This window comes from Macaca nemestrina, chromosome 5, assembly GCF_043159975.1.
Source record: "Macaca nemestrina isolate mMacNem1 chromosome 5, mMacNem.hap1, whole genome shotgun sequence".
Classification (NCBI taxonomy): Eukaryota; Metazoa; Chordata; class Mammalia; order Primates; family Cercopithecidae; genus Macaca; species Macaca nemestrina.
The window spans coordinates 20,123,172-20,140,684 of record NC_092129.1 but is presented as its reverse complement, the minus strand read 5'-3'; positions in this window follow the sequence as shown (position 1 = coordinate 20,140,684).

The window sequence follows — 17,513 nt, the reverse complement described above, 5'->3', positions numbered from 1 at the left end:
TTGGCCTGTCTTGCTAGGTTTGGGAAGTTCTCCTGGATAATATCCTGAAGTGTGTTTCCCACCTTGGTTCCATTCTCCCCCTCACTTTCAGGTACACCAATCAGTTGTAGGTTGGTCTTTTTACATAGTTCTATATTTCTTGGAGGCTTCGTTCGTTTTCATTCTTTTTTCTCTAATCTTATCTTCATACTTTATTTCTTTAAGTTCATATTCAATCTCTTATATCCTTTCTTCTGCTAAGTCGATATAGCTATTGATACTTGTGTATGCTTCACAAAGTTTTTGTGCTGTGTTTTTCAGCTCAATCGGGTCATTTATGTTCTTCTCGAAACTGGTTATTCTAGTTAGCAGTTCCTGTAGCCTTTTATCAAGGTTCTTAGCTTTCTTGCATTGGGTTAGCACATGCTCCTTTAGCTCAGAGGAGTTTGTTATTAATTACCTTCTGAAGCCTACTTCTGTCAGTTTGTCAAACTAATTCTCCATCCAGTTTTGTGCCCTTATTGGAAAGCAGTTGCAATCATTTGGAGGAGAAGAGGCTTTCTGGCTTTTGGAATTTTCCACATTTTTGTGCTAGTTTTTCCTCATCTTCATGGATTTATCTACCTTTGATCTTTCATGCTGGTGGCCTTTGGATGGGGCTTTTGAGTGGGGGTCCTTTTCGTTGATGTTTATGTTATTGCTTTCTGTTTGTTAGTTTTCCTTCTCACAGTCTGGCCCCTCTTCTGCCGGTCTGCTGGAGTTTCCTGGATGTTCACTTCCGACCCTGTTTGCCTGGGTATCACTAGTAGAGGCTGCAGTACAGCAAAGATTGCTGCCTGCTCCTTCCTCTGGAAGCTTCATTCCAGTGGGGTACATGCTTGATGCCAGCTGGAGCTCTCCTGTGTGAGGTGTCTGTTGACCCCTGCTGAGAGGTGTCTCCCAGTCAGGAGGCATGGGGATCAGGGACCCACTTGAGGAGGCAGTCTGTCCCTTAACTAAGCTCAAGTGCTGTGCTGGGAGATCTGCTGCTTTCTTCAGAGTTGTCAGGCAGAAATGCTTAAATCTGCTAAGCTGTGCCCACAGTCTCCCCTTCCCCCACATGCTCTGTCCTAGGGAGATGGGAGTTTTATCTGTATGCACTGGACTGGGGCTGCCTCCTTTCTTTCAGAGATGTCCTGCCCAGTGAGGAGGAATCTAGAAAGGCAGTCTGGTCCCAGGCTCTTTGCCACCCTGCAGTGAGTTCCTCACAGTCAGAGTTAACACTGTGAATGGAAACTCCCCTACTCAAGTCTCCATGATGGTGGACGCCCCTCCCCCAACTAAGCTCGATTGTCTCAGGTCAACCAGACTGCCGTGCTGGCAGTGAGAATTTCAAACCACTGGTTCTTAGCTTGCTGGGCTCTGTGGGAGTGAGACCCGTGGAGCAAGATCACTTGGCTCCCTGGCTTCAGCCTGCTTTCCAGGGCAGTGAACTGTTCTGTCTTGCTGGGCTTCCAGGTGCCACCGGGGTCTGAAAGAAAACTGCAGCTGGCTCAGTGTCTGCCTGAACAGCCGCCCAGTTTTGTGCTTGAAACCCAGGGCCCTGGTGGTGTAGACACACAAGGCAATCTCCTGGTCTGTGGTTTGCAAAAAGCATGGGAAAAGCATAGTATCTGGGCCAGACAGCACAGTCCCTCATGGCTTCCCTTGCCTAGGGGAGGGATTTCCCCAGTCCTTTGCACTTCCTGGGGGAGGTGATGTCCCATCCTGCTTCTGCCCACTCTCTGTGGGATCCACCCACTGTCTACCAAGTCCCAGTGAGAGGAACTGGGTACCTCAGTTGGCAATGCAGAAATCACCCACCTTCTGCATTGGTCTTTCTGGCAGCTGCAGACTGGATCTGTTCCTATTTGGCCATCTTGCAAGCTCTCCAGAAACCTTTGAATCTGGTCATGTCTTAATAAACTTTTAGAATATATTATTCATTGGTGAATGGATAGCTTTCAGTCTCTTTCTGCCTCTAAATAGTTTAGGACCAGTCTTTTTTTAATCCATCATGCCATCTCAGTTTCTTTTAATCTAGGCAGCTTGTACTTTTGCCAATAGAGCTCTCTCAAAAATGATTTATGTGTTCTATGCATTCGTTTCTAATTAAATTTATTTGCCTGAAACTATAACCACAATTTCTTTCTGGACTTGTATTTCTCTTTAGATTTACTTACCAGTAATTTGAGGGCATTTGATTTTGTCAAACCCCACATCAACTTTGTAGAAGCTCCTTGATCTAGCTGAAGGAACTACTAGAGTCAGGTTAATCCTTTCAGAGGTCTAAAAGAAATGTTACAGACATACTTCGATTTCATCTTTGACTTAGAAACAGTTTCATTTTTCAACTCTGTAAATTCTAGGCTGTCTCTATTTCCTCTGAACTCTACTTGCCAACAGGTCAGTTCCTTTTGGAGCTTTCTCTTGTAGTGTCTTAGCTAATATACTTACTGACAACTTTTCACACTTTGAAGATACTGCCTCAAAACTTTCTAGCTTAATGCAGCCAATTCAGTACATAGATATTTTCTTTTCCATATTACTGCTAGAGTCAATTTTACCAAATGTTTTGCCACTACATTGTACAGATTATTGTTCTCAAACTCATTTAACAATTTTCTTACCATACTGCCAGCTCTCAGAATTACTGCCACATATTTTAGGTTTTAATTATGGCAACACCAGACTTCTAGGACCAATTCGGTGTTAATCAGTTTTTGTTGCATAACAAACGACTGCAAAAATCTCTGTGGCACACAAAATAAGCACTTACTGCTTATTCATACATCTGTGATTCAGCTGGTGTATCTCTGTTTCAGACTCTGGAGATGGCTGCTTTGGCTTTGAAGTCTGTGCTTGGGCTTATGTCTGCTCCAGTGTGCTCATTCTGGAGCTGGGACTGAAGAGGCTGAGGCATCTGGGGGAAACTCTTTGCAAGGCAGAATACCAGAACCCAAGAATGCCTGCCCAAAGGCATATGCATATTTTAAACCTCATCATGTTCACTGATATCCCATTACACCAAGAAAGTCACATGGCCAATTCCAACCTCAATTGGATTGGGAGAATTTTTTTTCCTTTTGGAGACCAAAGTTTGGAAGGAGGGAGTGAATATTTGCTAAGCAATAATGTAATCTACTATGCAAAGGAAATTATAAGAAGAATACATATTTTAAGTCTTATCATGAAGGTGAATAAATGTGGGCTTCTGGTTCTCTCTGTGTATACAGAAGTCTATAGGAGATCTATGATCTATGAATTTTTAACCTAAAGAGATACTGTTTAACCATTTTAGAAAAACAGAAAGTAGTTGGATTCTGGTGCTTAAATGGGAGGAGAGGAAGGACTAACTGGCAGCTCAGAATAAAAGGGAGCTGAATACCAGGAAAGAAGGTTGAGCAAGGACAGAATTTAAGTTTGCTTTCCCCCCCAACTCTTTCCTATTTGCCTTTATGTGAAGAGGAAAAAACACAGCATTAATTATCACAATAGTCCAGAGGGCTAATGCCAAGATGGCATAAAGAAAAAACAGAGCATTACTTATTGTAAGAATCCAGAGGGCTAATGCCAAGATGGTATAAAAACAAAATTAACTATACCCCTTAGGAGGGGCAACCACTAAATAATACTATGCAGTAGTCAAAGCCATAAAATAAAGGGGTGTGTATATGTGTGTGTGTGCATGTGTGTATTCTTCAAAGACATGTTTAAATGCAGGAATATATCCCAAGCATATTATAGGAAATGGAGAAGATTGAGACTGGGGATTACATAGAAAAGGAAATAGAAATAAAGAAGACCCTGGCAGAAATGGATCCTAGTAGGAATGTGTTTAATTTGATCTCTGTTCTTGAGGTCTCTTGACAGTTGGAAAATATGGAGGTTAGAAACAAGTAATACACAGAGTCACAGTAGGTATTGAGCTGAGACTCAACAGAGGTTAGTATTCCGGAAACAGTACATCAATAGAGTCAGAAGTAGCAAAGGAGAAAACGGGCCAACAGTTTAATCCAGTGAGAGAAATTGGAGGAAGTCATCGGCGATACAGACATTCTAATGCCAGTGCTCTCCATTGACAAAGACTGCCTTAGCCTAAGGCTCTTCATTTGTTTCTTCTTTGTTAGGAAGTGGTCCACCGTTAGGTATTATCAAAAAAGTGCTGTGCTGGTTGAAATGAGAACAGGACTTAGGAAGCAACGTTAAACCATTTTAACTGTTAATATTGTTTATGATAAAGATATTATATAGATGAAGCAAAATATTGTTATCATGGCACATCTACTGGCATATAGAACTTTCTTGGAAACTTTTTAAATATTGTTTGTTGAAGTGGAATTTTATCTGTGTTTTTACTTAATGAGAAGGATTAACTACAGTCTGTGTGGTTGTAGTCACCTTTTGGGGAGGTCGTTTGGGACCTACATGATTTTCCTTAAAGGAGAAGCTCTGCTGAATAGAAGATGAAATAGAATAAGAGAGTGAGGGTAGGGAAATCAATGTTCTTATAAAGTGAATAGCTGATTCTGACAAGATTTCCAGGAGAAATATGACTATGGCTAAAATGCAATCATATCAGAATTGATTTGCTGTGCCTGACCTCATTGTATAACAATCTACCATAAACTGAATGGGAATTACTTAAAGGGGAGGTGGGTCCACTATAAAGCAAACTGTCAATCCTGACAAATATACAGTTTCCCTCTGCTGGCCTCCTGCTTCCTCTTGTCTTTAAGCCAGCAGCATTGCATATTTGTTTAATGGTGAACCTGGAACATTTTTCTTTATGAATAACTTAACTACTTCCCACGTTGGTAGGAGAGTAGTTGTGTTTTTTAAAGTAAATCTCAATTTTCTTAGTCTCGTGTAATCTGTTTTTTAACCCAGAAGGTGATAGAAATTGATATCAAAGCTACTATTAAATAATAAAATGGTGGAAGAAGAAACAGCATTTCTCCTATTCTTAAGTAAACAGAGAATAGAAGACCTGAAAGAAGAAAAACTTATTTTTGTTGTGAGTCTTTTCCTTAAAATCTGCACTATATATTTTACCAAAATTAATTTATTGGCCTTATACAATTTTTATTTAAAAAATCCAAAGGCAAGTAGCAGTGGTTTAGAATACTAGCCAAAGATTTTCCTTTCATTTGCCATACAAATAATGATCTATAACTGTCTTAATCATGTATAAATATTATTACTTCTTTCTCTCCTAAACATTTGAAATTTTTGAATTACATTGAAAGTAAAAATAAAAAAAACCCCCATGCTTTAATAAAATGAACAGATGACAGAGCAGAGAGATAACTGATGCAAAGTTACTTGTCCTCAGCAAAGTGACATGGCAAGTTTTCAGAGGTTCCTCTGTCACAGTCCCTTGTGTATGCAATAATTTGCAAGCAGAGCTTTATGGATTTCTTTCCCCTTTCTTGCCTTTATGGATTTCTTCCCCCCTTGTTCATTTATTTCAATTCTGAGTCCACCTGAGAAATTTAAAGTGGTATAATGCATGCAGCCAAGATTCATAATGTCATGTGTTGAGTTGGCAGAGTCCAAAAATTGTTTTCCTGAGATATTATGATTCCCTTTCTCCCAGTTGACTTTTTCTCCTGCACATGTGCTGATTGGCTAACATTCTTAAACAAAAATTGCTGGTCACCCCTCATGTATAATTCACACAGTCAAAACTACAACTGTGCACAATTTTGAGTCCCATGTCCTATGTGCCCAAATAGGCTCTTTCTAAGCTGTCAAGACTTTCAGCAAAGTGGTTTGCTCTATGATCATAAACTGAAGCACTAATGAAGTTGTTCTAATGGTTCTACAGAGAGCAGTTTAATCAGGCACTACTTCTAATTGGGACTGGCTAACAGGTGGCCCCAGACATTGAGAGTCTTAACAACAATTAAAAAAAAAAAAATACCCAGCTCTTCTTGCATTAAACCAAATCCTCCTATGGCTTACTGGGAAATAAATGTGCATGAAGAGATTTTAATCAGTGACCTTCATTCCTGAGAACCAAAAGCAGTGTTTTAGAAAAATGTAGAGATTGTTATTTAACAGTGTTTCTAAATCCAGCTTTAAATTTAATAATTATGTAATTAGGTCTGAATTCCCAAAAATGGATGCTCTGAAGCATTGGGGCTTGCAGAGTATGTTATCTCAAATATGCACATACCTCTGCTTAGTTTAATGAAATTAGCCAATGGTAAAGAAGAAAAAACTTCATTGTCCTTTCTTAGATGTATGATTTTATGATTTGGTGTTATATCCATAATCATGAGTTAGTCATATGAGGAAAAATGGAAATGAATTATGAAATGCTACATGTTTTCCATGCAGTAAATATAATTAACTTGCAAATTTGATATTTTCCACCATGGGAATTACCCTGTCTATCTAGGCAGCTGTCCTTTTCCTCTGAAATATAACACTTTTATGTCTTCTTTGTTATTGTTCACTGTTAAAAGACTATACATAAGCTTATTTTGTCCTCAGTATTGGAAATGGGTAATTAGTGCATTCAAAGTAGAGTTGTAGTTCAAGGTATAGTTCATCATGCTATTCAGCATTTAAACATCTAAATTTTAAAATTAGGAGGAACTTATAAAAGTTTATATGTATTGCAAAGGTACACTCAGAAGTAGATTAAGACTCATTTATTTTGTCAACAAGCATGTACTAAAAATCTACTATGTGTAAGACACTATGACATATACTAACAGGTTAAAAAAATGACCCACAAATACTTTATAATCTAATAAAGGACAGAAAGCTATAGTATATGACAAGGCAAGGGAAGGGCCTATAAAATGTAAAAAACTTGTTAAAATTCTCAAGGACAAGGTAAAGTCTATCAGTTTTGGCATCAAGGCCCAGATTGTTTCATCTCTCTCTTCATCTTCACTCTCTTGACTGTATTTTTGAGAGTCTGACTCTTCCTTTGGTTCCAAGATGGTTATAGTAGTTTCATGTTTAATATCACAAAACATCAATATATAGGAATGAAAATCATTTTACAATGAGTGAATGAAATGTTTTTTGAATCCACACATTTCTCTTTTTCCAGAATTGAGGTATATACCCATTGCTTCTAGAAGAAGCAGAATAGAATTAGCACAATGAGTATAGGTTAATCAAGGTCTACTGCCAGATTTGAGTATGGGATCACCTTTGGCTACATTTTGGGAAAAGGATTTCTTTATAACACCAGGTTACTACAATCAAGGAAGCAAAAGAAAAGAGATGTTAGGTGAGCCACCAGCCTTGTCTGCTAAGTAGAATAAGTAGAGTAAAAGGAATATGTCAAGGCCTACAAAATTGCATGAAATTTTACATAAACTGGATATTGGGATAGGAAGCACTAAATCGATCAAGGATTGAAGCCAGGTTGAAGCCTGGTCAAAGGTTATATCCTGTATAGAGCAACTCAACTCTATCAAAACACCTGGTGGGAAGAAGGCAGACAGCCTCAATGTGAAGGTTATTAGGATAATAGGAAAGATTTTTCAGCTAAGTAAAAGAAACCTCGTCCTTTTTACTGAAACGTACTACCAAGGAAGAGAATAGAAACTATAGAGAGAAAAGTAATCATTGGGAAAGAAATCTGGAGCAGTGCTGTTTAATATTTAATGTGAATATAAATCACCTGGTAATCATAAGAGCATGGTGAAACTTTGTCAACATGTATATAAATATAAAGTGTATAATGTGTGTTGAGACTGGGTTTTTAGGGTTTTTTTTTGGGGGGGGAATGAGAAAACAGATCATATGAAAATTGGGTGCCTGTTAAAAAAAGAGTGAGGAGAAAACATTTGCAAGGACAGAAGCCCTTGATACCTAACTTTAATTATTCACGGTGGCTAGAAAGAATTTGTGACAGTAAACGTGGGAGAGTTGCTGGTAATGTTAAAAACCTTGGGTTTACACTCAATATGTTTCACACATAAGAATCTAGCTTAGAAATAACCAAAATTTGGCCTTGTGTGGTGGCTCATGCCTGTAATCTCAACACTTTGGAAAACCGAGGGAGGAGGAGAAAGACCAGGTTGGAGTTCAAGAAAAGCTTGGGCAACATAGCAAGATCTCATCTGTACAAAATTTTAAAAAAATAAATTAGCTGGCTGTGGTGGTGCATGCCTGCAGTCCCAGCTACTCTGGAGGCTGAGATAGGATGAGAATCACTTGCGCCCAGGAGTTTGAGGCTGCAGGGAGCAATGATTGTGCCACTGCACCACAGCCTGGGCAACAGAGTGTGACTATGTTTCCAAAACAAAAATCAATATTTGATTTTAATTTTTTTTTAATTTTACCAGAAGTAAAACAAAGAAAAAATAAGAGAAATAAATAATTTAATTTACCACATATGCTCTGAGATTCTACAGAAATGACACATTGTAAGCCCTAGGTTATAGCCAAGTTTAGCTATTTTAATTATTTGCCATATATTAAGAAATCAATTTACTAAAGACACAAATTTGAAAACTGCAAATTCCTTTGTACGGAATTTTTAAATTATGGTGAAAAACTCACTCTGCATAAGCTTAGATAAGTAAAAAAAATATTTTGTTTCTTATCTGCTCTAAAAATTATAATTTTGAAGAGGTTTGTATTTCATCCAAGCTAATGATAAATTCTGTGAGAATCTGTGTGTGCATATACAAAATATATGAGGGTGAGCCAGGTTTATTAAGTGTTTAGAAATCACACTTTAAAAGTAATGGTTTGAAGACAGAGCTCAAAAAGGATATTTCATATATATATGTGTGTGTGTGTGTGTGTGTGTGTATATAGTGTGTGTGTGTGTGTGTGGGTATATGTATATTTTAAAGAAGAGCTTTAATGTGGAAGTAGAAGTAGACTCAGTTTCCTAGAGAAGAATTGAGGCCAATTGATGAAATGTATAAGAACACAACTTTGGCTTAATAAAATAAAAAGTATTTTAACAGTTCAAAATGTTCAACAATTGATTAGGTTGCGTTTGGTTGAAAGCAAGACTTGAAATCTTGAACTCTTTAAACAAAGGATTGACCATTTGCCCAGGACATATGGAGGAGATAATTACACCTATTGATGTCCATGACTAAACAGATTCTAACATTCCATTTAATTTAATAATATTAGTTATATATATACATGTGGTCTTCAAGAGTTTCCTCTTAATAGGAAATAGTTTTTACTTTTCTTCATCAGAGATAAACATATTAAATTCAACAAATGGAAAATATAAATCAGATTTCATGAATATGGGCAGGTAACAGCAGAATTTTTAAAATGTCATTAAATTGATTATATGCCAATTAGTCTTCAGAAATATACTTTCTGGGCCTAAATCTAGGTACCTGGGATTCAAACTATTAAAATAAGCCAATTATACCATACTCCTATGCCGATTTTCCCACCTGTTCTCTCTCTGTGGATTGAAAAACCATGTTTCCCTCAAATGTGTTATTGGAAATATTTTTATCCTGTTTACTTTAAAATTAGTTCCAGATTATATAAAGGAAACCAAGGCTTGGCCATATACATTTTACTAATCACTCAAGTATTAATAAATGTCCGTGAAATGAAGCTGATGTCACAGAAGAAGGAATGTTAGCTTATAAAATTAATTAATTTCGTATCCCAAATTGCTTTACATTTATTCCTGTTAGTTTATGCATTTTTAAGAAATTACAATATTTTTGATTATTTTGATTTTTCCTTTTCATTTTCAAGTGTTTTATTTAACAATGTTCTATTATCTTCTGGCAAAGATTAGTATGAGAGCAAGTTCTTTATATCAAATGTTTATAACAGCTGATACATATAATAACTATCGATTCTATAACAGTAGAGGGAGAGGTGTGAGAGGCCATTTATTTTTTCATGAAAGGGGATCATACGTTTATTACCATGATTAGTTTTAGACCCAAATGAACGTAAAACTATATGTCAGGCATCCAACTTTTTTATTAATATTTAATTGCTATCTTCTACTTTAATAAATTCAATTCACTGTAGTACATATATTTTTTAAAGCACAGTTGTGGCATACTTGTGCCTGAAACTGGGGTACCAGTGTGGATAAGATGCTTCCTGTCCTCATTAGGTTAGAGTTTGGTGGGGGTGCAAGTCATAGATTTAGGTGTTTAAGTGATAATCTGTTAAAGGAAATGATGGAGGGGACCCAGGGACTATGAGCAACATTTGGAGTAGATCATGGCTAAGTTGGGGTCCCGAACATACATAAGAGCCTAATTATTATTTAAGAGTTATTGCTGTTATTCTATCATGGCATTGGTATTGATAAAAATATCTTAATTTTAAAAATTACTACATTTGTGAAATCATGTACATAACACAGCACATTAGGAGAAAAAATAATTGCAAATGAGTGTAAAAGGTTTTTTAATTCAAAAAGTAAATATAACTTAATTGAATAAATTTTAATTTTTTTCTATAACTTTTTATTTTCCCTAATTATAAAACTAATTCTTATGTTACATAAAATTTTAAAAAATACAAAATACAAAATAAATTGAAGCACCCACAAATAATTTAGTTTCACACAGAGTTTTGGAAACTATTTTCTTATTTTTCAATTTTTTACTCACAATCCTTTATTTACTAAAAGATTATTATCACCATCATCATCACAAAGAGTTATTGTGTGGTTACTGTATGTCAAGTTATGTTATAAACACTTATATCGATATTCACTCATGCAAGTGACAACTACCTTATTGGTATTAAATACTAATATTATTCCAATTTTGAAGAAAAATGAATCACTGAATAGTGAGTTACTTACCCAATATAGTTTCAAGACTAAAGATAAAATATGTTCTGCATTATTCCTCTTCAGCACTAAAACTAAGAAGAGGGAATTTCAAATATGAGAAACTATGTAGAGAATCTGTGATAGAAGCAATCAAGATCAGATGGAAGAGAGAACTAGCATACTGAGACACATAAGATTACTTATAGAAGAGTTATCTTTTAGTTTGTTTTTCACAGAAGCAGTGCTATGGAAGTTCAATATGATAACAGCAACTTACAAGAATGTAGCTGATTGAGGCAATTAAGCAGGATCTTCCAGGCAGATCATCTGGACATCACCCCAATTCCCTTGGTCAGAAACTATGAAAGAATGGTCCCGGTTAAAGCAGTAGATTTCCCTGATATAACAAGGTAAGGAGATACTCTAGGTGGCCTCCAGTGGCAAAAAAAAGTGAGTAGTGCTAGAAGATCAGCTCCCAGTGTACTAGATATGCATTAGTCTCAATAAAGAAAGAATCAACCTTAGCAGCTGATTTCTTCCTGACAACAAGCCAGGTGTGCAGCAGAGTGAGCTACCAGTATGGTAGGTAATATATTACATGGACAAGATCAGAGTGAAATGGACATAAATTTGCATCATGCCAGCATCATGAAAGAGAGATAAACTACAGAACTTACATCTGAGGAAATAGACATGTATAACAACTAGAAGCAAGCTTTAAATTAGCAAAGTTTCATATCCTCAGAAAAATAAGTGAGATTATTTTATTGTTGAAGAAATAACCTGTAGAAATTTTGGAAATATAAATGTTAATTGTGTGAATATTCAACAAAGAAGCTAAATAGCAGAATAGAGACAGCAAAATAGTTCATCAGTAACCTTTGAAGATTGGAATGGGAAACCAATCTAGAATGCAGGAGATAAGAATAAAGAGGTCAAAAGTATAAACATAATGAATAGTAAGAAAAGAATGATAAAAAGTTACATACATGCGTTTATTGAGACTCCAGAAGAGAAGACAGAATACTGTTGAAATACTATCTGAGAAAGAACTAATAGCTAATAATTGAATTTGGTTGCATATAAGTAAATGGAAGAAAGTAGGTTGGAAAAAATTATAGTCCAGAGCTGGCACAGTAGTGCCATAAAGTGTCAGATCCAGTTTTTTAATTTTTATTTTTCCCCCCTCTCACCCATAGATGTTCTGCTCTTATCCTGTGGACAATTATTTCAGGGAAAATGAAAAAATGTGTGGAGTATACTAGGGCTCTTTCTATCAGAGTCTGCTTGTTTTTCATGAACTTTCTTTGGTGCCTTATTTGACTTCTGCTTACTTCTTGCATACATATAGTTTTGCTCATAGCCTTCCAGGTGGTGAACTGAAAAGGATCACCTTATCTAAAGTAGTGCAATTCACATTATAAATGTGTACTAATTTTAATGGAACACAAACTAGATAGGTTTCAGAATTCTCTTTAGCAACAGTAGATACAAGATGATGGAGCCATGTCTTTCAAGTACTAAGGGGCAATAATTTTACATCTAGAAATCTTTTTTTGGTGAGACAGTGTCTCACTCTGTTACTCAGGTTAAAGTGCAGTGGTGCAATCATAGCTCACTGTAGTCTTGACCTGCCAGGCTCAAGCAATCTTCCCACCTCAGACTCTCAAGTAGCTGGGACTACAGGCATGTGCCATCATGCTGGCTAATTTAAACTTTTTTTTTTTTTTTTAAGAGATGAGCTTGCCCCAGCTAGTCTCAATCTCCTGGGCTCAAGTCATTCTCTTCCCTCAGCCTCCCAACGGACTGGAATTAAAGGTGTAAGCCACCACGCGTAGCCTACATCTGGAATTCTTTATCCAGAAAAAAAGTTGTCCAATTCAGAGGATTAAAATACACTATATGGCCAATTGACACTCAAAGGGTTAACTACCTTCAGAATTTCTTTGGAAAAAAAAAAAAATGAGATGATACAATCCATTATAAAGAAAAAGTAAATCATGGAGAAAGTAGCAGTGTACCAGAAAGATAGTATATTAGTCCATTTACATTGCTATAAAGGAATATCTGAGACAGGTAATTTGAAAGAAAAGAGGTTTATTTGGCTCATGGTTCTGCAGACTGTACAAAAAGCATAGCACCAACATCTGCTTCTGGTGAGGGCCTGAGGAAGCTTCCAATAATGGTGGAAGGGGAAAGGAGAGTAGGTATATCACATGGAAAGAGAGACAGGAGGAGGTCCCAGACTCTTTTAAACAACCAGATCTCATGTGAATCAATTAATCAAGCATGCACTCATTACCATGGGAAGGGCATCAAGCCATTCTTGAGGGATCTGCCCCCATGATCCAATACCTCCCACTAGGCTCCATCTCCAACATTAGGAATCATGTTTTAATGTGAGACTTGGACAGCCAGACAATATCAAATGGTGAACATTTAAATTAGCAAAAATTAGTATTGTCTGAAAATAGAATATTGGAACTGAAATTCTAAATAGTATTTATGAGGAAGATGGCAAGAGTGGTTGGAATAGTTAAACTATGCTGAGGTTAAAGTCTTTTTTGTGAAGGGGCTCATAGACATGATTATTTCCAGACATCGCTTGAAAAATACATTTAATGTGCAAACTATTACGAGAAAAGCAATGTGAAAAAAAAGAATAAATAAATTTCTTTTTTTCTTTATTTTTCTTTATTTTTTTTTTGAAATGGGGTCTCAGTCTGTCACCTAGGCTGGAGTGCAGTGGTGTGATCTCGGCTCACTGCAGCCTCTGCCTCCCGGCTCAAGTGATCCTCCTGCCTCAGCCTCCCAAGTAGCTGGGTCCACAGGCACACGCCCCTACATTCGGTTAATTTTTCATATTTTTGGTAGAGATGGGGTTTTGCCATGTTACTCAGGCTGGTCTCGAACTCCTGAGCTCAAGCAATCTGCCTGCTTCAGTTTCCCAAAGTACTAGCATTACACGTGTAAGCCACCATGCCCAGCCAGAATAAATAAATTACAAACAAGAATGAAATAATGTAGGATAAAAAGGCATGATAAATATAATAAAAAGAAAGAAATATAAAAAATGAAATAAAGCTAACTATCATAAATACAATTTACAAATTAACATGGTGTATCAGTCTGTTCTCACATTGCTATGAAGAAATACTTGAGACTGGGTGATTTACAAAGAAAAGAGGTTTAATTGACTCACAGATCCACATTTCTGGGGAGGCCTCAGAAAACTTACAATCATGGTGGAATGCAAAGGATAAGCTGACACCTTTTCACAGGGTGTCAGGATGGCGTGAATGTAACCAGGGGAAATGTCAAAGGCTTATAAAACCATTGGCTCTCATGAGACTCACTCACTATCATGAGAACAACAAGGGGAAAACCACTCCCATGATCCAATTACCTCTACCTGGTCCCACCTTTGACATGTGAGGATTATGGGAATTATAATGCAAGATGAGATTTTGGGTGGGGACATAGCAAAACCATATCATTCTGCCACTGACCCCACCCAAATCTCATGGTCTCACATGTCAAAACACAATCATGCCCTTCCAACAGTCCTCCAAAGTCTTAACTTATTCCAGCATTAACCCAAAAGTCCAAGTCTAGTCTCATCTGAGACAAGGCAAGTCCCTTCCACTTATGGTCTGTAAAGTCAAAAGCAATGTAATTACTTCCTAGATACAACTGGGGTACAGGCATTGGGTAAACACACCCATTTAAAATAGAGAAATTGGCCAAAACAAAGGGACTATAGGCCCCATGCAAGTCCAAAATTCAATAGGGCGGTCATTAAATCTTAAAGTTCCAAAATCTCCTTTGACTCCATATCTCACATTCAAGGCACACTGAGGCAGCAGTGGGGCTCCCACAACCTTGGGTACCTTCACTCTGTGACTTTGCATGATATAGCCTCACTACCAAGTGCATCAACAGGCAGGGATTGAGTGCCTGTGGCTTTTCCATGCACATGGTGCAAGCTGTTGATGGATCTACCTGGGGTCTGGAGGACAGTGGCCCTCTTGTCACAGCTCCACTAGGCAGGCCCCCAGTGAAGACTCTGTGTGGGGGCTCACACCCCACATTTTCATCTTGCACTGCCCTAACAGAGGCTCTCCTTGAGGGATCCACCCCTGCAGCAGACTTCTGCTTGGACAATCCAGGCATTTCCATACATCCTCTGAAATCCAGGCAGAGGTTCCCAAACCTCAATTCTTGACTTCTGTATACCTACATACCCAACACCACATGTAAGCTACCAAGGCTTGGAGCTTGCACCCTCTGAAGCAGTGGCCTCAGCTATACGTTGGCCCCTTTTAGCTACAGCTGGAGCTGAAGCAGCTGGGATGTAGGGCACCATGCCCTGAGGCTGCACAGAGCAAGGGGACCCTTGGCCCAGTCCACGAAATAATTTTTCCCTCCTAGGTCTCTGGGCCTGTGATGGGAGGGGCTGTAATGAAGGTCTCTGACATGCCCTGGAGATATTTTCCCCATCATCTTGGTGATTAACATTTGGCTCGTTGTTATTTATGCAGATTTCTGCAGCTGGCTTGCATTTCTTTCCAGGAAATGGGTTTTCCTTTTCTGTCATATCATCAGGCTGCAAATTTTCCAAATCTTTATACTCTGCTTTTTCTTGAATGCTTTGCTGCTTAGAAATTTCTGCCAGATACCCTAAGTCATCTCTCTCAAGTTCAACGTTCCACAGATCTCTAGGGCAGGAGCAAAATGCCACCAGTCTCTTTGCTAAAATATAGCAAGGGTCACATTTACTTTAGTTCCCAACAAGTTCCTTATCTCCATCTGAAACCACCTCAGTCTGGACTTTATTGTCCATATCACTATCAGCATTATGGTCAAAGCCATGCAATAAGTCTCTGGGAAGTTTCAAACTTTCCCATATTTTTCTGTCTTCTTCTGATCCCTCCAAACTGTTCCAACCTCTTCAAATTACCCAGTTCCAAAGCTGTTTCCATATTTTCAGGTATCCTTACAGCAGTGTCCCATTGCTTTGTTACCAACTTACTGTATTAGTCCATTCTCACACTATGAAGAAATACCTGAGACTGGGTAATTTATAAAGAAAAGGGGTTGAATTGACTCACTGTTCCGCATTGCTGAGGCAGCCTCAGGAAACTTACAATTGTGGTAGAAAGCAAAGGAGAAACAGGCACCTTATTCCCACGGTGGCAGGACAGAGTGAGTGCAAGCAGGGGCAGTGCCAGAGGCTTATAAAACCATCAGATCTCATGAAAAGTCACTCGCTATCATGGGAACAGCATGGGGGAAACCACCTCCATGTTCCAATTACCTCCAGCTGCTCCTGCCGTGATATGGTATGGCTCTGTTCCCACACAAATCTCACCTTGAATTGTAATAATTCCCACATGTCAAAGGCAGGGCCAGATGGAGATAATTGAATCATGGTAGCGGTTTCCCCCATATTGTTCTTGTGGTAGTGAATAAGTCTCAAGAGGTCTGATAGTTTTATAAATGGGAGTTCCCCTACACAAGTTCTCTTGCCTGCCACCATGTGGGATGTTCCCTTGCTTCTCCTTTGCCTCCTGCCATGATTGTGAGGCCTCTTCAGCCATATGGAACTGTGAGTCCATTAAATTCTTTCCTATAAATTATGCAGTCTTGGGTATGTCTTTACTAGCAGCGTGAGAACAGACTTATACATGCCCTGAACATGTGGAGATTATGGGGATTATAAGTCAATATGAGATTTTGAGTGAGGACACAACCAAACCATATCACATGGTGAATAAAAGATTTCCAGCGCTATCAAGGAAGACCTGAGTAAATGTAGAGGCATACTGTATCAGTGGATGGTAAGACACAACACTAAAAACATACATTTTTTTCTAGATTAATTTCTATATTTAATGTCATTCAAACAAAATATCTAGAGTGTTGTTAAAAAACCTTAACAAATTCTACAATAAATTTAGAAGAGTAAATTTTCCTAAAAAACTAAAACTAATTGGTTTTTCATAAAAACAAAAGGGTAATAGGCATCTATTACCTGATGTAAAGTTTTAAACAAGGGATTTTAATTAAAATGATGTGAACCTGGCTTCGTTATAACACATGGATCAATAGAACATAATATAAAGCCAAGCATGTATGCACACATTTGTTTTATATATATTGATCTTGAAATTTTTCATGAAAGAGGTAAGATTTCAGAAGGAAAATATTGTCCAGACAATTGGCTGTTAGATACATTCCCCATAGGTCCCTTGTGTTTCTGCCATCCTCTTTGTTCCAATATTTATTTCAGAATATTTCTATACTCAACACACTTGGAAAACTGAGATAGTGTCTCCTTCTAAAGCAAGAAGCAGGCGTACTTACTACCCTTATAAAAGATTTGGGTTCCCTTAACTCAGGGTTCCTTTCTTATAATGCAATCTCACATGCTTATGGCATGTGAGCAGGTGTCACCTTATCCTCTTAATGTTGCCTGGTGGGAATTGAAACTCTGGGAATCAGGGCCAAAAAAATGTTGATTGCAACAATTAGTAAACTGTCACTATTGACCCAGGAATCTCACATCTTTTACCAATATCCATATATTGGTGTGAGGTAAAAAGCTTAGCTTACCTGTAGGGTAAAATATTAGACTCTTCACAGTTCTTGGCATTGGCTATCCTTTTGAAAAATACAAATTTGGGTCCCAAACTCACACTACACACAAAATATCTTCAAGTGCTTGAAGAGCTAAATGTAAAATCAAAAT